This window comes from Zalophus californianus, chromosome 1 (assembly GCF_009762305.2).
Source record: "Zalophus californianus isolate mZalCal1 chromosome 1, mZalCal1.pri.v2, whole genome shotgun sequence".
Classification (NCBI taxonomy): domain Eukaryota; kingdom Metazoa; phylum Chordata; class Mammalia; order Carnivora; family Otariidae; genus Zalophus; species Zalophus californianus.
Genome location: NC_045595.1, coordinates 67,961,721 through 67,988,553, shown reverse-complemented (window position 1 = coordinate 67,988,553; position 26,833 = coordinate 67,961,721). Strand labels below are relative to the sequence as shown.

General features: G+C 41.5%; 1 protein-coding gene across 2 annotated transcripts in view; it reads right to left on the bottom strand.

Annotated features, from left to right (window-relative positions):
- Positions 1-18,277, bottom strand: part of LOC113917270 (myelin associated oligodendrocyte basic protein) — a 40,730-nt gene extending 22,453 nt beyond the window's left edge. For both annotated transcript variants that reach the window (XM_027584970.2, XM_027584971.1), the window contains exons 1-2: positions 18,152-18,277; positions 9,764-9,841 (exon numbers count right to left, since the gene is read on the bottom strand). The gene's annotated coding sequence lies outside the window, so the exon portion shown is untranslated. The remainder of the gene's footprint in view (positions 1-9,763; positions 9,842-18,151) is intronic.
- Positions 18,278-26,833: the final 8,556 nt, after the last annotated feature.

The following is a 26,833-nucleotide window of genomic DNA, read 5'->3' as shown; positions in this document are numbered from 1 at the left end:
ATTTATTCAAAATCATCTCTCTTGTACCCTCCAAAAAGGGCTTTTTCATTTTGCTATAATTATATAATTGGTACAGTATTACAAACCTATACCATGCTGAATATTGGCTGGGAAAGGAGAGACAAAACTAGCTTCGGAATTTATTCTGCCTTGATCACTTCTGGCGTAAATTATCTCTTCCTAATAAGTGGTCAGTTAAAGTTAGCTCCTTGGGACGCCTGGGTGGCTCAGTGGGTTAAGCATCTGCCTTTGGCTCAGGTCATGATCCCAGAGTCCTGGGATCAAGTCCCGCATTGGGCTCCCCGCTCAGCGGGGAGCCTGCTTCTCTCTCTACCGGCCACTCCCCCTGCTTGTGCTCTCTCTGTCTCTCTCTCTTTCTGACAAATAAATAAAATCGTAAAAAAAATAAAATAAAATAAAAATAAAGTTCAGCTCCTTGACAGAACTATTCCCAGCCTCTCTCTGATCCTTCTAAAGATGGATAAGGGTATGGGGAAGCTGGTAGTCTTCATGGCTATGAGGGTGGGGTGGTTAGTCTGGGTAGTATCCTCCTCTCCTGGCCGTGGAGTGCCATAGCATGAATGGCACAAGTTACTGCTGACCCCAGCAAAGCCACTGGTCATCAGGGTCCCTGCTCAATAGCCCCCAGTCCGGTCCAGCTGTCCTCTCAGCTCCTCCATGTCTACTCAAGGCAACTACTGGTTCCCATGCATGCCCTGCATTACAGGTGGGGAGTCAAGAGCCCTATCTTGGGGTCATTGGCCTAGACAGCTCCCCAACCAAAGCTGCATACTCGTTCATGGGCCACACTGGATGTAGCTGAGGGCAGGCCTCCCCCGGGGGTTTGCAGCCTGTCCTCACTGTTCCTATTCAAGTGTGTCAATAGGACCCACCCTCAACACACACACGCATACACAAAAAAACCTATCTGGATGATTCCACAGCACCATAACATCCCCTGCCATGATTCTGAAGCTTCATCTGGAGAAAAGAGAGAACATGAATGTTTGCTCCTTAGCTTTCCCTCTCTCCCCCTTCCTTGAATAAGCTTCGCAGAGTGCAGAGTTCCTCCATAAATTCACAAAGTGGAGAAGGCTTAAGCAAATAAGGACATGCTCTTCCTATGCCTTTTCTTTTGTTTACCCAACTCCTCCCCATATATGGCTGTAAATTCTCATTAAATCCCCCACTTCCACCTCTGTGCCTTCAAGTGATTAGGAAAACAGTAAGGAAGAGATGGGAATAACCAGGAATAGCAATTTTCATAGACTGGTTTCAAGAACAAGATGAAATGTCTGATATTTAAAATACTAAATTAGGTGCACCTGTCTGCCTCAGTCCATGAAGCGTGCAACTCTTGATCTCAAGGTTGTGAGTTTGAGCCTCATGAAGAGATTACTCAGAAGTAAAACCTTAAAAATAAATAAATAAATATAAAAATACTAAATTATTTCGAAGCATGGAGAATTAACTTCAAGTGCTTTGAATACTTATAAGTCTTGAATGAATTTCTGTCAAAACTTGCCTCCATTTTACAATTTAACATTTACTCTCTGAAAAGCAAAGCCCTTAAGAGCAAAAAAAATCTTTTAAACTTTCATTTCTATGAGAGGAGACAGAAGTAAAATACATTTTCAGTAATAATGTAAGAATATGGAGGGGAAATAGTAAATGGGTTTTTACTTACTGGGAGGGACATTCTCTGGGGAGAATGGTAGGAAAATCCCCAACTTAATTTCTGCATATTCCCCAGCAACAGGGGGATGGTCTTTCAAGAAATTGTCAGAACAGAAAAAGTACAGCATTCATTATTCTATACATTTCTTAAAATCAGGGTAGCTTATGAAAGGAGAGAAGATGGGCAAGGGAATCTTAACATTTTTGTACAAATACAGTGGAATCAGTAAGGCTTTGATTTTTGTTTATTAATATTCTTATAATTGATTAATCGCAGAACTATTAAGGAGCCATTTGAAGACTGACCGAATATTAGGCAGCCCTTTTAGAAGGTGAAAAAAGCTGTATTAACATAGAAAATACATTTGAAATATCAAGTGAAAGCCACCGGAAGCTAGATTATTTATTGCATGGCATCGACTCGAGGAAGCCAGCCATCCCAACTAAAGCTAGCTCACAGCCCATGTGATAGTGTCTCAAGCAACCCCAGTGCTAGCAACCTCAGCATGGGCTGGGACAGGAGCCAGGGGGCCCCCCAGCAAGGTGGCTGCACACTCAGACCCTGTCTTGAAGAGATGAGATACTGATCCTCTGGAGACCTCAAGCAATCTTGGGCAAATTTTCAAGCTGGTGAACTCCCTCTGAAGTGTTAGGAGGAGTTTGGAAACAATTTGTGACCCCAGATGGCAGAGGGAGCCAGGTGACATCAGGCTGCACATGTAAAAATGATACACAGAACAAGACTGAAGTAAATGCAGTCCAACACAACACTAACACTCAGCCATTCATTCGAACACTTGTGCCGAAGTGCTGGGGGTGACCAAGACAGAGAAGGCCTCAGTACTCACGGAGCTCAGGGGACAAGGGAGAGAGACTTACCAGACCATCTCAGGAACAGGACAGAAAGTATGACTGCAATGTAACAAGGGGTCTGGAGGAAGGGAGTGGGGTCCTAGGAGAGAATATAGTGGGGAGACCACTTTAGATTGAGGGGCTAAGGAAGGGCTCCTGAAGAAGAGATATCTGTCTGAGATCTGAAGGATGAATGGGATTCGGCCTTGCACAGGGGAGGACAGAGTTCCAGACAAAAGTACTGAAACTTGATGTGCTGGAGAAAACAGAGAAAGGATATAGCTGGAGCACCGCAAGTCTGCAAGGTAAGGCGTGGGGTGGGAAGGCCATGCAGGACCTTGAAGGTGAGCTAAAGAAGAGGAAGAATGGAAGGCATTGAAAGATCTTGACTGGAGGAGGTAAGCCTTTCCACTTTTGTTCCATGAAGATCAGTCAGGCTTCTTGCAGTGTGGACTGGAGACAGGCAGGAGTGGAAGCCAGGAGACCAATGACAGAGGACAGGGACTCCAACCAGGGCAGGGGAGCAGGGGTGGGTCTTGGAAATCAAAGAGGACTTGAGGATGGGTCAGATGTGGGGTTCGTCGTTACGGCTTGAGCAAATGCCCAATGGAGCCATTTCCTGAGGTGGGGAAAGCTGCAGGGGAGGGGAGAAAGGGTACAGTTTTGAACATTCATTTATTCAACATATTAACTGAGAACCTACTGTGTGCCAAACATGTTATTTTTTTTAAAGATTTTTATTTATTTATTTGACAGAGAGAGACACAGCGAGAGAGGGAACACAAGCAGGGGGAGTGGCAGAGGGAGAAGCAGGCTTCCCACCGAGAGGGGAGCCAGATGCGGGGCTCGATCCCAGGACCCTGGGATCATGACCTGAGCTGAGGGCAGTCGCTTAACCGACTGAGCCACCCAAGCGCCCCCCAAACATGTTAAATCTGAGATGCTTATGAGGATCTAGTGTTGATGATGACACATGGCAGAATGGAAGCATGGCAGACGCCTCGAAATTGCTAAGGGTCAGAGCATAACTAGTTTCCTATAAGTAAAAAGTTTGTGTCTCACCTGTTGTTATTATTACAAATGATGTTGTAGTAAATAAAGTTGTGCAACCGTCATTTCACACACATGCAAACATCTGAGGGATGTATCTCTAAAAGTGGGATCACTAGGTCAAAGAATCTGTGTACTTGTAATTCTGCAGATTTTGACAGATATTTTCCAATTTGCTCTCCATGGGATTTGTACAAATTATTATTCTACAAACAATGCATGATAAAGCCCATTTTCCCATCACCTCAACAATAAGAGTAGGTTATTAAACCCTCAGATTTTTGCCAATCTGATAGGTAAAATGTTTCGTAATGCAAAGTAGACAGGGTAAATCTCAAATGTTTCAGATTTGGGAAGTCTGTAAGTATGACTTACCATATTAACAGAATAAGGGAGGAAATGAGATCAGTAATAAATATCAAGAAAGCATTCACGAAAATTCAATACCCAATCATGATAAATATTCTTAACATAGAAGGAAGGGAAGGGGATGTTCCTAATATTAAAAGCTCGCTACCAAAAAGTCTATAATAACAGCTTACTGTGGGTGAAATTTGAGAACCATTTTCATCTAAATCAGACACCCCAGAAAGGATGCTGTCAGTACTACTATTCAACACTGTACTTCAAATCCTAACCAGAGCAACAAGCAAAACAAAACACTGAAACTCTACAAACTAATTAGAACTAAAAAGAAAGTTCAACAAGATTTCTGGACAAAGATCAATATTCCAAAATCAAAATCATGTCTATAGATTAGGAGGATTCAACTAGAAATGTAAAATAAAATAATCCATTCAAGCTGACCGCAAAACCACAGGGCACCTTCAGATAAAAAAATATATCTAATAAAAGAAATCCAAGACCTTCATGAAGAAATTTGCAAATCTTTTTTGAAGGCTGCAAAAAAAACAGTCAATGTAAGTATGCTGAATATCTCCCAATAAATCTGTAAACGTAATGTTATTCCAATAAATATCAAATGTTCATGTCACTGACAAGATGATTTCATCGTTCTTATGGAACTATAAGAGACCATGATGAGTCAAGACAATTTTAAATAAGCATAGGGTCTTGTCCTACCAGATGGAGACACTTATCATAAACTATACTAATTAAAACAATAGAGTATTGGGGCACGTGGGTGGCTCAGTCAGTTAAGCATGGGACGCCTGATTTCGGCTCAGGTCATGATCTCAAGGTCCTGGGATTGACCACCTCTGGTTCTGCCCTCAGCAGGGAGTCTGCTTGAGGATTCTCTTTCCCTCTGCCCCTCTCCCTGCTCTCATGCTCCCTCTCTCTCACTCTGACTCTCGCTCTCAAATAAATAGATAAATCTTAAACGACAACAATAAAGTATTGCTTTGGAAATAGACCAATAGATCAATGGGACCGAACAGAGAGCTTAGAAACAGACCCACATAGGTATAGCAGTATGGTTCATAACAGAGGGGGCATTTTTTTTTTTTTACTGGAAAATGGATGGACTACTCAAAAGGGAGACAAAATGCAAGCAGACTAATAGCCCCAATAAGAATAACAATTGCAAACCCCTGTCGGGAGATACCAGCCAGGCACTATTCAAGGGCTTTATGTATTCAACTCATGTAGTCCTCACAACCTCACAAGAGCCCTGTGGTGCAAATGAGAAAGCAAAGATACAGAGAAGTCAGATAACCTGCCCCAGGACACAGAACTAGTAAATGGATCCCCAGGATCCCAACCAAGGTAGGCTAGTCCGTGGCCTTCTAACACAGCAGACGTGAAGAGAAAGAAAACAAACCATAAAGATTATGATTTTATAGAACAAAAGATATCATGAAGTTACAAGGTAACAGACCGGTGCCATTATAGAAGAAAATACAGGGACACATAAAAGTACAAAGTTTTCATAATCAGAGTGTTAAAGAAAAAAACAAACGGTAAATTTTTTTAAAAAATATTAAAACAGGCAAAAAACAGAAAAGGGGAATCTTTAAAAGCCAGTAATTCTATACAAATACGCTTAACTCTGGAGGACCCAAGGACATGACAACAAGGAAATGTAAATTGACGCCCACTTTGACGGACCCCCCCCCGCCTCCCCCCCAAAAAAGCTAAAAAAGGACTTTGGGAAAGGCGAGCAAGAGGCAACGGACCAGCGGGCCTGGGAGACGCGCAGGGGTCGGGAAATCACCGAACAGACCCTGGGCTGGAGCTCTGCCTGAGGGACCGCCCCGGGCTGTCAGAGCCTCTGTTGCTGGCACGTAAGGAATGCTTTGTAGAAGAGCTGTTTCTGGAATAAAACCCGGAGTTTCAGAGGTCTCGCTCACCTACCATAGCCTTCCAAAGGCTGCTCAGCCCCAGCTCCTCCACTATGAAAAAAGAGTATCACTGCAGCTCAAATTCATTCCACATTCACCACCTTCCTTGGAGACCCTTAATGGTTTCTAAAACCTTGCTAATGGCCTAGACCAAGGATAATGCTTTCCTCTGAGCGTAGGTTTACACAATAAAAGGCAGTGGCTTCCATGTTGATCTTACACAGCCACAAAACTACATCTAGGAAGTAAACTTTGGTTGTCTACTACATGCGGTCCCTAAGAATGTCTTTATCCATTTGACCACATTTATCCATTTGTCTATCTCCATAGCAACCAAAATGTTTACAGATCAATGGAATGAATGTTAAACAGTGGGTTCTTGAACTGGGAACCCAGTTCCAAGTAATGGAAAATTTCATACAGATATTTATTTGGAATCAGGGTGCTTTTCAACAGAGAGCAGCATCTTGCCAAGCTCCAGCACTGAGCTGGGGAGCTGCCGAGGCTTTAAAATAACAGCATAAAAGTGCCTCGATTTGTCTAGGGGTTGAACAGCCCATCTGGAGAGACAACAAAGCCCCAATTGCTTTGCCTTGTGCCAGGCAACAAGGACACGGTACAGTGGTCCACTCTCTCATAGACTTGTGCAGAGCCCTTTCTGACAACAAACTACCTGACTCCAGCTATTATAGGAAAAGGAACAAGTGTGACCCAGGGTTGGTATCCTTAGCACATAGATAATATATTTAGCAAATGTTTTGGGAGTAAAAACCTTGGTTATAGTGGGGCCAGAAAAACATGTAAGAAGTACAATAATTTTCTGAATGTAATTTTGATAACATGACATTCTTTTTTTCTAAAAATTATGCAATACATTGGTGTAATGTATGGATAGGTGAACTTACACCAGAATTTTTTATGGATGAATAATTCCACAATTTTCTATAAACAGGGGGCAGGAGGGTCCAGGAGAAAGAACCAAAGGCATGAGTTTGTCTCCTCGTGTATCCATTTTCCAACTCAAAAACTTCAGAGGCTTCCCCCAGTTACAAAGCAAAGTCCTGTGCTTCTTAATTTATATGTCACACAAGACTCCTCGTAATTTGGTCCCTGCCCACCTTTTCCCTGTACAGGACACCAATCTTCCAGATTTGCATTGTCTTATAGAAAAACCTAAATGTTAATTTGGCCTATGGTCACAGCAAGGGGGCAAAGGGGGAACCTAGATTACCTGATGGGCTGACTTATTGCTCCACTGACAGCTCGGGGAAGGTGAAAGCTGCTAAGATGCCCCGGGTTCTCCAAAGTCATCAGTCTCAGGGAGACAAAGAAAGAACCAGCCAGAGGGAAGCTAAAATAGGCACTGGATTGCTGACTACCCCTTTGCCTGAATTTTGTGTCCAAGGCCACAGTCTGAGTCACCCACTGGCAGCTACACTGGTAGACTTCCTCAGATGGATGAAATGTCACTTATCTTTGTTCCATTTTGCAATTTATATGCTTCTATCTTTATATTTACTATATTATATTGAAATCATTCATCTAATCAAAGAAGCAGGAATGGGAGTCAAGGATGAGTCCAAGGTATATAGTTCAAGGAACTAGGTGAGTGGTGGAAGTATCTACTAGAAGAAAAGCTTTAGGGGAAGAGGCTGAATCAGGAGTTCAGTTCTGGGTGCCCTTGAGGTTGAGGTGTTTGAAGGGCATCTAGATGGAGATGTCAAGTGAACAATTCAAAAGAGAAGTCTGGGTAGGAGACAGAATTTAATTTGTTGGGCATATAGGTAGCAATTGAAGCCAGGGGCATGGATGGGATTGCCTGGTGGCAGAATGTGGAGTGAGGAGAGGGTAGGGCTGTGCTCTGCGGCCCTCCCACATTTACAGGGCAGTTGGAGGAGGAGTGTTTGGCAAAGGGTAAAGAGAAGAGTCAGAGTCGGGGAGGGAAACTGGAATGTGTGGTATTTTCAGAGCCAAAGGGAAGAAGGGTTTCAAAATAGTGAGTGGTCAACTTGGTGGGATGATTCTAAGAGGTTGTGTGATATGAGGACTATAAAGAGCACACTGAAGGGCACTTGGCTGGTTCAGCCAGTAGAACGTGCAACTCTTGATCTCGGGGTCTTGAGTTCAAGTCCCACATTGGGGGTAGAGATTACTTAATAAATAAAAGTTAAAAAAAAAGAAAAGAAAAAGAGTACATTGAATTAAGTGATTTGGAGATAACTGGTGACTTTGCAAGAACTGTTTCTATGGAGTGGTTGAGACAGAAGGTAAATTAGAGGGTTTGTGAAGAGAATAGTGGCTGAGGATATGGAGAGACACTGTAGGCAACTCAGGCCAGAGATTTGAAAATGAAGGGCAGGAGAGTGGTAGTAGCTAGAGGAGTATGTGGTCATCAGACTTTTTTTTTGGTTGGGGGTGGGGGATGATTGGTTGGTTTCTTGATCTGATTTTTTTGTTATAACAAGACAGATAAGAGCAGCGTAAGTGCTGAGAGGAAGGGTTAAAATAAAACAAGAGAGAAAATAATTAGTATGCTTGAGAAAACCCTGAGGAGATGTAGTACAGAACACATGCAGAAGAGTTAGCCTCTGTTGGAAGAGGGAAAAGAATTGGCTGTATGAAATTTCTATCTAATGGATTCCATTTTTCCAGTGAAATGGGAAGCAAACATACCTGAGAATGACAAAGTTGGAAATTTGGAAAGAAAAAAACAGGCTTAAAAGAGATTTTGTAAACATTTGAAGACCAAGGTGCCAGGTAGTAATGATGGCCTGGGTCGGGTCACTGACCATTAATGTGTAGTGGTAACAGTCTGCTCCACTGTGTTTTTCCCCAGTTGTTCTCAGCAGCCAGGGTGCAGACAGGGAGAAGACATATGGGTCATCTAGGGTTGGGAGAGAATTTGCAGGAAAATAATTGAAAAGATGGATTCCAGAATCTACCAGTAATAGAAAATAGGTAGAAAGGAGCAACTGATGAATAGATTCATAAAAGGATAGAGAAATGGAAGGGAAAGTCAACTCGAAGTGCCTAGTGGAAGAATAGTTGTAGTCCAGTACTTAAAGCAAGTTGAAGGAAAGGAAGGTTGTGGATGAATGCTAGATGTTTGCACCATTAGATTCAGAAATGGAGTAGTTTTGAGTATTGCCAAGTTCCATAGCATGCAATGGATAGATGAGGCAAACTGGGCAATTCACTGGAGTGGTGAATAGTTCACTCATAGGGACATTAAAGTTACGTATGCTGATGGATGGAGTTGGAGCGGAGGGGGTGGGGAGGCTGACCACAGAAGCATTGGTGGAGGAGGTGGGACTGGAGGTCAGGTGAAGATTGGCACAAGGAATGGAGCACAAGCTTCAAAGTACAGAAGACCAGCTAGAGAGGGGAGTAGTAGCCTGACAGTGGCAATGGGGAGGACACTGGCCCACTAAACTTTGGAGCCACTTGGAGCGTAAATGTCCCCCATTTGACAAGCTAAAAGATGAAGCCTTCAGAAGACTGTCTGGGTTCAGCTGAGACAAAGAAATAGAAGGAATCTCCTGAGTAGGGTTTGAAGCCATGGGGGAATGGCTTTTCCCCTATGCATAGTACACGAGTTTGCCAAAATGGATAAATGGTGGCTGAGGTCATTATCCCTCTGATGCAGAGAAGTGGTTGTGTTTTGTTTTTGTTTTTGGTTTTTTTCATATTTCTACCTTCCAAAACCCAGGATACTGTGAAACATCTGGAATAACTTTTTCTAAAGTGTTTAACTCTTATTGAAAGTTTGATTGCTTAGTCTTTTGCTGATTCGGCATTCTACTTTGACATTTTGAATACTAGTAATCATTATACAATAATTTAGATGCAGATCCAAAAGAGTATAAGAAACTCATTTGTACCTGTATTTTCATCCGTACACATCTGGTGATTAGATCTCTGTTATGAGCTTGTCTTGGTATCATTTGCTCCTTTTTTTCCTAAAAGTGAAGCAGTAGAATGTGTTCTGGTTAATTTAGCATTTTTGGTTATTTAAGTTGTAGTTAATCCAAAAGTATTATACACAGAGCTTCACTCTCACCATCCTAGGAAGGATTATGACATTTAATTTAGATGTTATCTGTCATTTGGGAGTTAGGGAGAGAATATAAGAACAAAATCTCATGCAAACTTTTAAAGACCATCATCATTATAGAGAAGAAATGCTATGTGTCCAGGTAATTCACTGACATTAAGTAAGCACTCTTTAATCATTTCTCCTAGTAAATCTGAGCTCTACAAATCTGATTTTTGCTTATAACACTAATGAATGAAAGCCCTAAAATAAATGAAATTTTAGAGTCTGGCTTTAAAAATGCAAGTCATTACAATTAAGTAAAGCGTCCCTTAAGTAAAGAAGGGAGTTGGAATTCCATACAGCTCTGGAAGAGAGATGCGTTTTTTTTACATTAAAAACTCAAGGAAGGAATCCAATTTGATAGGGCATTAAATCAAGAATTTCACAATATCAATCTTGTTTTCCCATGCAATGTGGAGATTTGTAGCCATCCGTAACCATTTGTCCCCTTCTTTCTTACTATACATCAGATCTTGGAAGTGTTTGAACAAAGAGGTCTTCTAGATACAAAAATAACCTGCAAAAGAAACCTGTCATTCTGTTAGTTGTTCTTTTAAGGTTCCTGGACCCAATTCCAATGTTGTGGGGGAGGGGTGTGTCCCGCCATCACACACACAGCACCAAGCAATTCTGGGACATCAGCAGGGTGTCAGGGAATTCAATTCAGTTCTGGCGCTATCTGTCTGGAAATAGCATCAGATTCCACAGGTTAAGAGTTCCATCCCACAAGACTGCCTTCCACACTCCACTTCAGAATCCAGGCCAGTGGTAAACCCCAGGCTGTTACCTATGCTTCTGACCAATGGGCTGCAGCTTGGAGGTTTTAACAACCTCCTTCTTAAGTTCCCTTAATTTGCTAGAGTGGCTCACAGAACTGAGGGAAACACTTATCAACAGCCAGGTGAAGAGACACGGTAGATGGTGAATGAGGTTTGGGGAAAGGAGAAAGAGATTCCATGCCCTCTCCAGCCACATGGTTGTCCCTGCATCTCCAAGCATTCACCAACCCAGAAGTTCTCCAAACCTTTGGGGTTTTATGGAGATTTCATTACACAGCCGTGATTGAGTAAGTCCCTGGCCTTTAGTCAATTCAACCTCCAACCTCTCTCCCCTCCCAAGAGGTCAGGGAGTAGGACTGAGATTTCCATCCCTCTAACCACATGGTTGGTTCTCCTGGCACCCTGCCACCCATCCTTATGTTACCTAAGGGCTTTCCAAACTCATCTAATTAACATAACACAAGATGCCTTTATGCCCTTGTAGGAAACTTCAAAGGTTTTAGGAGCTAGAAACCATTGACAAAGACCAAACACACAACAGAAATCATTCACATGACCAAATATATATATTCCTTATAAATTATAATATCACAGTTGTCTTAGTTGATAATTTGTATTAGTTGATAACTAATCGTAGTAATAATGAGGCAATTGACAGCTCTGTATTGCTAACTGTAAAAATTATTGTAAGATTTCTCTGTCAAATCCCAGATGAGCATGTTCTTTTTAAATTTAAATTAATTTTTAAAATAAATTGCAAAAATAAACTATTGGGACTACACTAAAATAAAAAGCTTTCGTATGGCAAAGCAAACCATCAACAAAATGAAATTGATTGGGAGAAGATATTTGCAAATAATATATCTGGTGTAAAACAAGATTTCAAGATAGAGCAAGCAAGCTTAGCTAAGAGAGTCTCTTTTAAAATAGAGTGGGGGGCCCTGGCTGGCTCGGTCAGTAGAGCATGCGACTCTTGATCTTGGGGTTGTAAGTTCGAGCCCCATGTTAGGTGTAGAGATTACTTAAAAATAAAATCCTTAAAATAGAATAAAATAGGGTCAGGAGGCCATATGGAAGGGGGAGTTTAGGCACATGCTCCTCAAGAAACTATGAACTTTTGCGTTACAAGCCCTGGGCCTAGACTTAACTCCCTCCTCACCATGACACCTGACTCTTCCATTCTTCACTTCAGAAGGAACCAATGAGATTTGACAAGTTTCAATCCCTGATTTGTATATTAACACAACCAAACCCAGTGGACCTAGTTTCAATCCCTGTTTTGCCAAACAGCCCTGACTGAGAAGTGCACTTGTAACCTTTTGCATTGATAACCCTGCCCTCTCTTTGTCTTCCTGTAAACATAATTCAGGTTTCTACCTAAATCTGTGTCTCTGGAATTGGAATTCAAATTCCCCGAATATATGCTTCTTTGCTTAAATTTTCAGTGAATTTTTTTCTTGGTCAACACCCATAAGGGGTTAATATCCTAATTACATAAAGAACTTGTGCAACTCAACACCAAAAAAAAAAAAGGATAATCCAATTAAAAAATGAGCAGAGGACCTGAATAGGTATTTTTCCAAAGAAGGCATACAGATGGCCAACAAGGTGCATGAAAAGATGCTCACCCTCACTAGTCATCAGGGAAACGCAAATCAAAACACAATGAGATATCCCCTTACACCAGTTAGAATGCTTAGTATCAAAAAGACAAGAAACAGCAAGTGTCGGTGAGGATGTGGAGAAAAGGAACACCTGTGCGCTGTTGGTGGGAATGTAAATTGGTGCAGCCACTACGGAAAACAGTATGGCGGTTCCTCAAAAAGTTAAAAATAGAGGGGCGCCTGGGTGACTCAGATGGTTAAACGTCTGCCTTCAGCTCAGGTCATGATCCCGGGGTCCTGGGATCGTGCCCCACATCGGGCTCCTGGCTCAGTGAGGAGCCTGCTTCTCCCTCTCCCTCTGGCTCTCTCCCTGCTCATGCTTTCTCTCTATCTCTGTGTCTCAAATGAATAAATAAAACCTTTTTAAAAAAGTTAAAAATAGAAATATAATATGATCCAGTAATTCCTCTACTGGGTATTTACCTGAAGAAAATGAAAACACTAATGTGAAAAAATATATACATCCCTGTTTATTGCCACATTATTTACAATAGCCAAGATATGGAAGCAACCCCAGGGTCCCTTGATAGATGAATGGATAAAGAAGATGTGGTATGTTCATATCCATATAATGAACTATTACTCAGCTATAAAAATTAATGAGATCTTGTCATTTGTGACAACATGGATAGATCTAGAGGGTATTATGCTAAGTGAAATGAGTCAGAGAGAAAGGCAAATGTGATATGATTTCACTTATATGTGGAATATAAAAAATAAAAGCAAATGAAGAGAAATTCTTCTTAAAGAATAATTCTGGAGCACTGGGGCGGCTCAGTCGTTTAACCATCGACTTTTGATTTCAGCTCAGGTCATAACCTCAGGGTTGTGAGATCAAGCCTCACGGTGGGCTCCATGCTGGGCATGGAGCCTGCTTAAGATTCTCTCTCTCTTTCTCCCTCTGCCCTTCCCCCACGTCTTTCTCTCTCTAAAAAAAAAAAAAAGGAAAGAAAGGAATAATTCCAATTAATAAATGTAGAATCAATGAAGGAAATAGAAAATCATCATAAGAATACAATACAAAAATACAATTTTTGCAAGCAATATTCACTAATGAATGGTAAATATAGCAGGTGAAAGTTTAAGGAGAAACAAGGTACTTGCATACTCTCAAAATATTCCCCTCCCAATAAATATTTATTAATTAAAAACAGGGCACCTGGGTGGCTCAGTCGGTTAAGCATCTGACTCTTGATTTCAGCTCAGGTCATATCTTGAGGTCCTGGGATCAAGCCTTGCATCGGGCTCTGTGCTCAGCATGGAGTCTGCTTACGTCTCTCCCTCTGCTCCTCCCCCCCAATCTCTCTCTCTCTCTTTCTCTAAAATAAATAAATAAAATCTTAAAAAAAAACGAAAACAAAAATTGTAATTTTATAATGGAGATTCTGGCAAATACCGCCTTAACCAAGTGCTCAACATTTAATCATAAACCCTCTGTGGTAGGCAACATGGCCCTCCCAAGCAATTTCCAAATCCTAGTTGATGACACCTATGAATTAGGTAATCTTACATGGCAAAAGAAACTTTGCAGATATTCCTTAAAATAGGGAGATTGTCTTGGATTATTTGGGTGGGCCCAATCTAATCACGTGAGTCCTTAAAAGCCAAGAATTTTCTCTGGCTGGAATCAAAGAAATATGACAAAGGAAGAGGTCAGAGATATTTGAAGCATGAGAAGAGTTCAACCCACCATTGCTGACCTGAAAATGAGGGGCCCAGGGACCTGAGCCATGTGGAAGTGAATTCTGCCAACACCTAGAATGAGCTTGGGTGTAGATTCTCCCCCAGAGCCTCTAAGTAAGAGCTTAGCCAGCCAACATTTTTATTTCAGCCTTGTGAGACCCTAAGCAAGACAACGGGACAACTGATTTACAGAACTGTGAGCTAATAAATGGGCATGGTTTTAACACACTCAGTTTATAGTAATTTGTTACACAGCAATATAAAATGAATATCCTCACTGCTGTGCATCACTGAAAACCCATCTATCTTCATAATTAACTTTTGAACTGGCATAAGAAATAGATACACATTCCATGAACCTGTCTGCATCAGATGTCCTAGGTCTTAAATGTTATTGCTTCAGAGTCTGAATGCTGCCCTATTTTCCCCTGCCCATTCACTCCAAATGTGGCTGCTATGTATTAACTATATTTTCTTTTCTGTATTCTTGATACCCTGGCACCTGTTGATCCTGGAGACATTGCCTCTCCCCAGGCTAGCTAATTCCTAGGGACAGCAAACCCTAAGAGCCCTAAGACCTTAAGACCCTTAAGAGTGTGCCTTTCACACGCAAACCAACCAATCCAGAGCCTACACTTGCCAATTACCCTTTTTATCAAGGTCCCACAGATTAAGTCCAACATTCCTCTGTCCTAATCACCCCAAGACCAGGAAACAGACAACTCAGGATAGCCCTTACATCCCAGAACCCACTGAAATTATTCAAACTAGCTCGTCCTAAAATTTACCTAATCTGTTTACCTCATCTCACACAGTCCTTCCTGCAAAACAAAACAAAACAAAACAAAAACACACAATAAAGCTCTTGCCCATGCTTTCCCCTCATTCCCTCTGGCTCCCGATCAATCCCAGTGCTTCCTCACATGGCCCTGCATGGTCAGGCATGCAACCTCCTTTTGGGAACTGTGAGTAACAACGGCAATCATCTTCTGATCTGCTGCCCTCATCATGCATGAATGAAAACAAGATTCTGAGTACATTTTAAAACAGATTGGTCTTTTAACCACCCAGAGCACAGCTAACATCACCAGGTTTACCTAATGCGCTCGGGGTAACAGAGCAACAGAAACCAGAGAGGCCTGCAAAGCCAATAAAGGAGGTCACTTTTGGAGCCTACACAATGGAACCTAATCCCAGGGTCCCAGCCCACCCCAGCAGACTTCCAGGATATTAAAACAACTCAATTACCATCCGCAAGACTCTTCTGATCTTCCAAACCTTCCATGTCCTGGCCCCCAATTCTTTTGGCTGAGTCACAAAAGGAGACCCTCATTTTCCAACCCAGGGTGGCTCATCATCTCCTTTAAGTAAAAGGCACTTTCTCAAACTCTGGGGTGATGTCTATGGACTAGATAAGGCAATCAAAATAGCTAATGCTACATTTTCCCAAAAGCTGAGTTTCTCAACATTAAATAATAACATGTGCAGAACTCCAAATTTCTAATCTAATTCCATATTCAGAAAAGAAAATATTTATCTACCTCATCCAGGGAGCAGTCCTATTAAAGCCATAATACATTTACTTGACTACAAAGGTCATATAACAAGTTAACCAACTGCCCTACATTTATATTTATGATGACTTTGGCGTTTCCTCTAGGGGGAAAAAAATGGATGTTTTGTATTTGGAAATCTTAAGAATCTATTTTGATAACTTTCCCAAAACAAAGGAAGTCTGCTTGGAAGCTGGTCTCTACCTTCAGAACAATAAAACTTCCAGCCACCTCCAAACAGAAGTTTTCCAACTTACAAACAAAATGGATACAAATAAATGTCTTTTCTCGACACTTTGCCAACATGCTAAAGGTCGCCAGGGAGGCTGAAGTGGCTATCCAGGACCACTCTTTTATGAACGATATCTGTTTTCAGCAGATGGTTTTGCTTAGAAAAGAATGATCACATTCATGAAATGAACACTCATAAAGCAGTAGACATGAATCTAACACATGCAAAAAATCTATGTTAAATACTTCACTGTAGGGCACCTGGGTGGCTCAGTTGTTAAGCGTCTGCCTTCGGGTCAGGTCATGATCCTAGGGTCCTGGGATCTAGCCCCGCATCAGGCTCCCTGCTCAGTGGGAAGCCCGCTTCTCCCTCTCCCACGCCCCCCTGCTTGTGTTCCCTCTCTCGCTGTGTCTCTCTGTCAAATAAATAAATAAAATCTTTTAAAAAATAAATACTTCACTGTATGCCTATCAAGTTCATGTACATATTGTAGCAATTATCATTTTTAATAAAAGGGCAGCACTTACACACTTTTGGTGAATACTTGGGAATTATCGGTAAAAGCTCTGGATTTTAAATTTTTTGTATTTTCTTGTAAGGTTTTAGGTACTCATTTAAAAATTCTAGTTACCATTAGAGAAACCAGACTTCAAGTTAAAAGTCTGTACAGTCAGATTCAAGTATGAATTTGGAGATGTATGATCTGAAATGCAAGCATATTCCTTCTGAAACTGCATAATCAGAACCTAATCATGGGAAGACATCAGACTAAACCCAAACCGAGAGACATTTAACAAAATAACGGGCCTATAATCTTTAAACTTGTCAAGATCATGAAAGAGAATGCCCATCTCAGGTGTTTTCCAGAATAAGGGACACTAAAGACACATGGTAACCAAAGTGATGCATGATCTGGGACTGACACCTGGAACCGTTGACAAAACCTAGACGTATCTGGATGAGATAACAGTATTTTCCTAACACTGGTTTTCTGATTTTGATCATATCTGAAAATTAATCTCAAATGGCTCAGAAAAAAATAATATGTTTACATGTATACAGAGAAAGAGAATGATAAAGCAAATGTGATAAAATGTCAACATTTGGGTGATCTGGGTACATTTGGAATTTTTGTACAGTTTGCAATTTTTCTGCAAACCTGAAACAATTTTTTTAAGTAGGCTCCACACCCAACATGGGCCTTGAACTCATGACCCCGAGATCATATGTCACATGCTCCACTGACTGAACCAGCCAGGTGCCTCTGAAACAATTTTTAAAATCCCCTAAGGCAGGCACCTGGGTGGCTCAGTCGTTAAGTGTCTGCCTTCGGCTCAGGTCATGATCTCAGGGTCCTGGGATCGAGCCCCGCATCGGGCTCCCTGCTCAGCAGAGAACCTGCTTCTCTCTCTCCCTCTGCCTGCCACTCTGCCTACTTATGCTCTCTCTCTCTCTCTGTCAAATAAATAAATAAAATCTTTAAAAATAAATAAAAAATAAAATCCACTAAGGCATTCTCCTGTTAATCTAAATAAACATAAAATAGCACAGATACACAGCTAACAGCAATCTGTTTTTTACTTCCTGTTTCAAAACAGTAAAAATTATTTTCCCTATTTTTCTCCTAGTATTCCAGCCAAGTTCATTGCTTTATTCCCTTGACACATAATCTTTTCTTTCCTTGTTCCACCCACCATAACACTGGAAAACTCTGGTTTCTAAGAAATTCTGCACAAGACAGAGCATTAACATCTTTCCATCTAAGGTTGCTAATCTACAGGGAGAAAATTCTAACAAGATTTGGGCCTTCTTGTTCCATTAGTATCCCCCACGCATAAACCCAGCTGCGTGAGGGAAGATGTTGTTCCTAGATAAAAAGAAAAAACTCATTTTCAAATCATGACAAATAATAAAAGAAGAAATAGAAAAAGAAGAAGCCAATCATTCCATTAATCTAGCTCCAGAAACATGAGGCTTTAAACCTGAAAGAATCTTAGTGAGGGTTTGAAGCCTCTCCCAAGGCTCAGACAAATCCCAAACATTAGCCAGAACATTCCGGGAGGAGTCCTCTGCTCACATTAGAGTAACCTTGGTGTCCTCTGCTCTTGTTTTCTCTATCATTTTATGTTCTGCCAGTCTTGACTGCTATTACAGCAAGTTCCCCCTGGAATATAATGAAATGGCCCATACAAAAATGTGCAGTTGCCACTTGAAGATAAAGTACAACCTGAAGTTAGATGAAAACCTATGGAATTCCCTTACCTTCAAGTAGCAGTTGTGTGCAACAGGCTCCACATCTGTACCAGGTCCCTGGGGGGGTTGAGGCTACCTCAATGCATGCAGAATATATAGGGAGAGATTATATATCCGGGTTTTTCATTACACAAGGTATTTTTGATGGGTTCTCAGCCAAGATCCACTTAAAAACAAAAGCTACACAAAGACTACAAAAAGGCCACACAAAGTTTAAACAAAAGGCTAAAGAAAGACCAAACAAAAGCCAAAGAAAGTTTAAACAAAGAGTGAAACAAAGACAAAACAAAGGCTAAACAAAGACAAAAACAAAGACTAAAACAAAGACCAAAGGAAAATCTAAACAAAAGCTAAGCTAAGCTACTGCCATACCATACATACACACACACACACACACACACACACACACACACACATCCACATCCACACTATATCTCTACACACACTCACATATTTCAGGCCCCTACCTTCCACATCCCACATAATCCATTCCATGTTAAACCCTTCACCAAGGCACACTCCACACCAACTCCACACATCAAACCATATGCCGTGTCCAACCAAACCAACACACCAGCTCACCCCACCAAACCACACACCCTTCACCCAGGGCCCGCATATGTGGACATGGAGACACACATGGAAGGGAGACAATGAGAAGATATGGCGGGGGGATAGTCATCTACAAGTCACAGAGAGAGATTTGGAACCAGCCTCAGAAGAAACCAACTGTTCTGGCACCTTGATCTCAGACTTCTAGCCTTGAGAACTGTGAGAAAATACATTTCTATTACTTAGGCCACCGGTTTGTGGTAATTTGTTACAGCTGCCTTAGCAAACCAATACACCACGGTCCCTATAAGTACTATTTTAATTAGTTTTTGTATTTATCAAAATAATACATGCACAATGTTATTATATAATGGCATTAAAAGACTTATGTTGTATGTCAACTATACCCCATTTTTAAAGGCTTATGTTGCAAAACAATAGCCCCTTTTGTTACCTCACCCCACTGCATAATCCCACTCACTGAAGGCAACCACACTTAACTTTATTCTATTTTTTCTATATTTATTTCCACATTGCTAAATAAGTCCACAAACAGCCATTTATGTACTTATTTATTGTAGGCTTTTGGCTTCTTGATGAGGGTTTGGTTTTTTTAGTCTCTCCTTTTTGCTCTCTGGTCTCCTTCACCCACTGAATGCAATTATCTCAGTATCTATATTCCTATAAATATGTAAATATTTCCTACAGAAACTTCTGATCAACTGTGATTATTTCCTTTCTCTTTACAACTTTGTTTTTCCTGGAGTTAATAGTCGTCCTGTTTTTGCTTTCATTTGTTTATTTTAATTTGCTTAGTTGTTTATTTATGTGTCATTCATTGTTTTCCAAATATTCTAACAGACCTCTCAAATATCTACCAACAATTTTCTCAAGCATTCCAATACATCAAATAATCATTTCCATCTATTGTCTTCTGTAATTCTCTGTTCTCATGTTCTGTTTTGAGACTGGATGCTCTCAAAGCCAGTGCAGGGTGGGGACTTCCTTTCATTGCTTTGCTGTAATGGATCACCTGTGCCCTGGATCCCATATCATTCTCATTTTCGGTTTGCTCCCTCATTTTTCTGAAGCACATCCTCTAGTTAATCTTCCTTAGAAAGGAGACACACATGCACACACACACATACATATTTATAGTGAATGTTTTTGAGTGTTGAATGCCTGAAAACAGCTTTATTCTATTCTCACCGCTTGGTTGCCTGTTTGTCTGGGTATAGAATTCTGGATTGAAAATTAGAGTTCCTCAGAATTCTGGCTGTATTGTTTTTATTTTTTTTCTTCCTCCACGGCTGTTGTTGAGAAGTTCTAGAACTTGCAGATTCCCATTCTTCTGTGGTTTTTTTAAAATCTCTGGAAATGTTCAAGATCTTATTTTATCCCAATTGTGCTAAAAGTCCCCCAGTCCTTCAGTGTGAGTCTTTTTTTATCCGCACTTGGTAGATCATTATCCCTTGGAAATTTATAACACTCTATTCTGTAATTTTTCTGTTGTTTTTATTAATTTATTCCCTTTCATTTTCTTGCTTCTGTCTGAAAACTTTTATTAGTTGGCTATTGAAAAGCAATGACAGAAAACTAAATTGATCCTCTAAATTGTTCCTCATTCTTCTCTCTAGGAAACTTCCAGTTCTTTGATTTTTAGTTCTACCTTTATTCACTATATACCCCCTATTGAATTTTATATTTTCTTTTGGAATCAGATTTTTAAAGTCTAAGACCTCATTCTTATTTGCTGACTTTCCCTTTTTCAAAGCACATAGTCCTTTCTCTGAACTCTAAGAAAATAGTAATTGTACTGTGTGGGGGGTTGCTTACTTTTTGTTTTGTTTGCTTCTTTGTTAGCTTTGTTCCTTGAATCGAGTTAGTGAGCTTACCCCAGTTTCCTTCATCCTTCTTTTGTTTTCATCTCTCCCCTTCTTGTTGAAAGCCTTTTCCTTTGTCTGGTGATCTTTCACTGTCCTTTTCTGTCTGTTAGACATCCAAGAGGTGACTGGATGCTCCAAGTACAAGCACAGGGCTTGTTGATGATGAGTGGTGGAATGGGCAGCCATATTGGCCTTAATGTGAGCAGACCTCAAAATCTAAGTAGCTGGAAGATTTTCCCCTAGAGTCATGCAGTTTTTTCAGGAAAGAGTAATCTGCTTTCCAGCCTGGACGGAGTAGGGAAGGTACGGGAGTTTGAACATCTTGCTACTGATTCTGTGATCGGGGAGGCAAGAGACCATATGACTGTGTGGATGTGTCCCCTTTCCAAGCCCTGCCCATCTCTCCTCTTCTCTCCACAGATTCTGAGTCTGGAAATTTCTCCATAATAAACCTCCAGTGACCAGACCAAGTTGGTGCAGTGAACCTTGAAACCCATTAGGAACGTTGGCTTCACCAGGCCTTTGTCCTGCTTCCTGCCATGCCTAGTAGCACATACTTTTGCCCTGCATTTTTGGAGCATCACCCCTGAAAGCACTTAAATTGGAATTTGCCCCACTCTGCCAAATCACTTACCATCCTCCATCCACTCTCTATGTCCCCAAAATGTGTTATAATCTCTCACTTTTTGGTGTCTCCTTTTCTTGGGGGGGGCCAAAGCCTTTAAAAAATTCTCTACTGCCCCTCTGGAAAAAAATATTTAATTCTTTACTTTTTTAAAATATACCTTAAAATATAATTAATATAAAATTAATAATTTTAATAATTTTTTGGAAGGGAGAATAGATAAAATAAGCATGTGTAGTTAATCTGCCACTTTTTTTAATACGTTAAAAAATGTAGTTTATTTTTAAGTAATGTCTACCCCCAACGTGGAGCTCAAACCCACAATCCCCAGATTAAGAGTCGCATGCTTCAGCAACTGAGCCAGCCAGGCACCCCCAACGTGCCACTTTTTTATAAAGATGTATTCATTTTAAAGAGAGAGAGAGAGAGAGCGCGCACACACACAAGCAGGGGGAGGGGCAAAGGGAGAGGGAGAGAGAGAATCTTAAGCAGACTCCCCTCTGAGCTCAGAGGCACTTGTGGGTCTCGATCTCAAGACCTTAGATCATGACCTGAGCCGAAATCAAGAGTCAGACACTCAACCGAAAGAGCCACCCAGATGCCCCCAACCTGCCACTTTTAAACAAAACACAAAGTAATTGTTTTTATTGAAATAATAATTTACATACCATAAAAGTCACAATTTTGTGGTGTAAAATTAAGAGATTTTTAGTAGATTCACAAGGTTGTGGAGGCATCACCACTACCTAATTCTATAATGTTTTCATCACCCTAAAAATAAACCCAGACTCATTAGCAGTCAGACATAATACCATTTTACATCAGCACATAGAGAGTCAAGCATACAATGGGTTAGAGTATGGCAAACATTTTGTTAGGGGGATTACTGAAAATTAAGTGTAAAATGAGTAAATTATCTATGGAAGAAAGTTACCTTAGGAAAGCCATTGGTGAGATAAGGACATCCCCATATTTCACCTAAAAACTGAAAGGTACAAAAAATCATATCCACAATTAGACAATCATTGTTCCCTTAACAAATTATGTATCAAAATATGTGCTGTAAAAGTTGTTTTTTGATTAAAAGAATAAAAGACAAGTCGGAGATTTTCAGGTTCATGACAACAATGTTATTTTTCCTGCAGAAATACGGGGGGGGGGTAGTTTTATAAGTAGCGGTAAGACCATCTAATTATTGTAAGATGGTATTTACCAATGAACTGATCAAAACCAGAGAGAAACAAACCGAAATGGTTTCTCGTTTGTCCTTCAATCTTCACTTTCAGAACAAATCTGTCTCATCCAAGACTTTGACCTTGATCTTATACATTTTTAACTACACAGTGCCCAGCTTTCAATGGTAAACAGAGGATTATGATACCAGCTAAGCTGCCGGCCACTCAGACAAAGCCTTTCTTTGTGTGTTCCCAAGCTCTACGCCCCAGCTCTCCCTCTCCCTCTGCACTATGCTGGGGCCCAGTCACAATTGTGTTCTGGCCAGTGGGGACCTGTGTAATAATGTACATTGTGTTCCCTAATTAAGGGTCTGGTTTTGTCCAACTTGCTGTGTTAAAACACACTCTGTGGATGACATGCTTTTGCTGCTCAGCTTCCGGGTCCCCGGGCATGGATTTACCCCTTGTAATATTACCACTAGAGAAGGAAAATGTGGACACAGGGTAGCGACATGCAAGGATTCTAGCAAAAGGAGAGACTCAGAATAAGAATGTGTCAGCGTGATGTGTTAAAGAAAACCAGAGCCCAGCAGTAGCATTAACAACAGATTTTATTCAGGAACTATTGTGATAGGGGGAAAGAGACCTCAGTATAAAACTGAGCTCAATTCCAAATACAATATGGAGAGCGGGGCTTTATAGCCAAGGAGCAGGCTGGAGGAGCCGGTGGTAAAATTACCAAGAGGTAATTTTGGGTGGCAGGATACTTCTGGTTAAAGCAACTTGACCAGATTCTTGCTGAAGACAAGCCAGGGAGATGAGGCATCACCTGGGGGTCGAGGGGGTGAGGAATTTGGTCAGATATAGAGTGGAGGGGACTCTTCCTAAACTGACTTAGCAAGTTTCTTGTTGAGTATTGACTCTTACTCTTGGGGTCGTGAGTTCAAGCCCCACATTGAGTGTAGATATTACTAAAAATAAATAAACTAAAAAAGAATTTTTGGGGGGGCGCCTGGGTGGTTCAGTCGTTAAGTGTCTGCCTTCCACTCAGGTCATGATCCCAGGGTCCTGGCATCGAGTCCCACATCGGGCTCCCTCCTCGGCGGGAAGCCTGCTCTCCCTCTCCCACTCCCCCTGCTTGTGTTCCTGCTCTCGCTATCTCTCTCTCTCTGTCAAATAAATAAATAAATATCTTTAAAAAAATGAATTTTTTTAATTAAAAGAAAAATTGGTCAATGCAAAGACAGACCCAGAAGTCCCAAGGCTGAGACCTAGTTGGGAATGTGTCCAGAGGAGCCTGACTGAAGTTGGCTAAAGAGGGTGCCGCACATGTCAGCACACTGCAGTGAAGGATCCCTGGGGCTGGTTACTGATAACAGTTACCCCGAGAAAAGAAATATACACAGTGAAGTGGGACCCAACGTTAATGGAAATTTAAGAAAACAAAACAAAACAAAAAAAACCCACTATCTTTATTTTAATTCTAGGCTTGGCTCACCAAGCAGCCAAGCATCCATTTTATTATCCAGTGGTTTGTTCAGAAAATGCCTCAAGGGGCGCCTGGGTGGCTCAGTCGTTAAGCATCTGCCTTCGGCTCAGGTCATGATCCCGGGGTCCTGGGATCGAGCCCCGCATCGGGCTCCCTGCTCTGTGGGAAGCCTGCTTCTCCCTCTCCCACTCCCCTTGCTTGTGTTCCCTCTCTCACTGTGTCTCTCTCTGTCAAATAAATAAATAAAATCTTTAAAAAATAAATAAATTATAGAAAATGCCTCAAGAAAATCACAGATCCCATATAATCTGCTCAAAAAAAAAAAAAAGTGCCCATCGCACTGCCTGGAGTGCAGTAAGACCCCTGTAATCGAAGCTGGCTTCTCTGAGCTGTTGCCCCTTGACGAACTAAAAATCTGGTTTCTGATACTGTAAATCTAAAGTCCACAGTCAGTGTAGACAGCACACGTGTGACCGAGAACAGACCATCTTTAACACAACCTTTACCGCAGTTTTTATCTGAAGATCCCAGTGGCCTTCTTCCTCTCCCCTCGGCTCCAAGTTTGGCTTCTGGGCAAGAGCAGCCTCGTTAGAGGAAGCTCTGCATCTTCCATGTTCCACGGTAGCGTGGAGCCGGCCGCTTCACCCTCTCACAAGGCTCTGGGAAGAAAACGGTCCCCCCCGGGCATTCTCAGCACCACCAATCACCTGCTGTCTCTCCCTCTCTCTCTCTCTCTTTCAGCCTCTCTTTCCTCAGCAACTCTGCCTCAGTGACTGCCTTGGGCACATTTCTCAGAGAGGACGAAGAGTACAACACAACTGCTGCAAGATTTCTTTTTCATAAAAAAGATCCCCACCCGTGCATGTTGTTCCGAGTTCAGGGTGACTCTTGATCTCAGGGTTGTGAGTTCGAGCCCCAGGTTGGGTTTGGAGAATGCTTAAAAATAAAATCTTAAAAAATAATAATAATAAAATAACAAAATAATCAAATAAAATACAATAGTTCTGAGTTCAATGCCTGGTGAGGCCAGTGACCAGTGGACCTTCACTCAAAGCAAACTTGGCCAGGTCGGCTCTGATACCCAAGAGGGAATTACACGGACAGCTACTTATAAAGGGCTTTGTGAGGAGAAATGTTCAGTTGTTCCTCACAGATATCCCACAGTAATTATCTCATGAGCCCGTAACCTCCCCATTACTTGAAGAAAGAGAAGAGCTGGAAGCATGACAAACCACACCTTGAACTCATTTACCCATAAAGAGAATTTCACATGATATTTGAAGTAAAGAGAAGAGCGATGTCTTTCCACTTTATAAAAAGAAATCCCAGAATGAAATTCTGCCCTTGGTCAAGTGAGTATACTAAACATTTGTCATAAGCAGCTGCTACTTACAAGGAAGAATCCTCCATTCCTTCCAAGTAAAATAACGGTGTGCACCTAAGTCCCCTGCTTTTGTCATTCTGTGGCATTGTGCTCTCTCACACAGTGCTGCCCAGAACTTCACGGTGACAGTGGCAAATGCAGTGACTATCCAGCTTCAGGGTTGTGTTAGAAGTTTTGGAAATCTTGTTTGGAAAGAAAAAAAAAAGGTTTGATATACACATGGCTGTATTCACGGCTTCATCATGTCAACCTCCCCTCTGTGTTCTCTGTCCAACATGTCCTCCATCCAAGCTAACCAGCAGCTGTGGGCCACACCAGTGGATCTCAGGTAGCATTCTGTATGTAAAAGTCACACTTTCCAACTCTGCAAGAAGCCCTGGTGTGCCACTGCAAGCCCCTAGGGGTCCCATAGCATGTGTAAAGTTTTGAGAAGAATGCAACAAAATACCAGGCTTTTGTCCTATACCCCGTGGACCAGTAGCTTGAGATAGTTCGCTGTTTCAACAGCAGATTGTGTTATGTTCCTTTAGATGATGTCCTTATCTTTATAAAGGTGGCTTTTTATTTTTTTTAAGATTTTATTTATTTATTTGACAGAGAGAGACACAGTGAGAGAGGGAACACAAGCAGGGGGAGTGGGAGAGGGAGAAGCAGGCTTCCTACCAAGCAGGGAGCCCGATATGGGGCTCGATCCCAGGACCCCGGGATCATGACCTGAGCCGAAGGCAGACGCTTAAGGGCAGACTGAGCCACCCAGGCACCCCTAAAGGTGGCTTTTTAGATGTTTGCTTGTTAAAAAGCAAGTATCACAGGAAAATCATGAGAACCGTGGTGTCAAAATCTGATTCCAAAGTTTGAGAAGTTGTGCAGTGCCCAACAAGTGTACGTGTCCCATTACTAAGGAATTGTGGCCATCTAAAAATAAAAATACCGTTCCTTTCAGTTTATGTATGTTTTTGAAATCACCACTAAGTTGTTAGAACATAAATTTTTAACCTATTTGGGCCTGGCTACTATGTAAAAGGAGCCCCTAGGTATTTGTTTCGGTTTATGGGTGCTATGAAAAAAATCACAGACACGCTAAGGGCTCCTTGAATCGGGAATCTCTGGTATAAAACTTATAAAAATGACAGAAGTGTTCCATGAGAACGTTAAATCTTCACTTTCAGTAGAAAATAATTTGTCTGTGAAACCCTTGAAGCCAACTCTGCAGCACCTTATGTTTCCTCAGAGAACAGTATGAAAAACTGACAACATGAATTTTTCCAAACCCTTGGTCCAGACCTCCTCTGCCCTGGGTGTGACAACGGTAGGAATTCAAGAGAGAGCATCTGAATACCCTGGGCCCTCTGGGGAGTGCTGTGCATCAGGAACCACTGATTGATTGCCTTCCTAATACTTCTTCCAGCTTTCCTCCCCAGTCACAGCACCCCTCTCATAGTGGAGCCACCATATGCTCAGCTTTTAAAAGAACCTGCACAGGAAGCGCCTGGGTGGCTCAGTCATTAAGTGTCTGAGGTCTTGGGATCGAGCCCGGCATCGGGCTCCCTGCTCAGCGACAAGCCTGCTTCTCCCTCTCC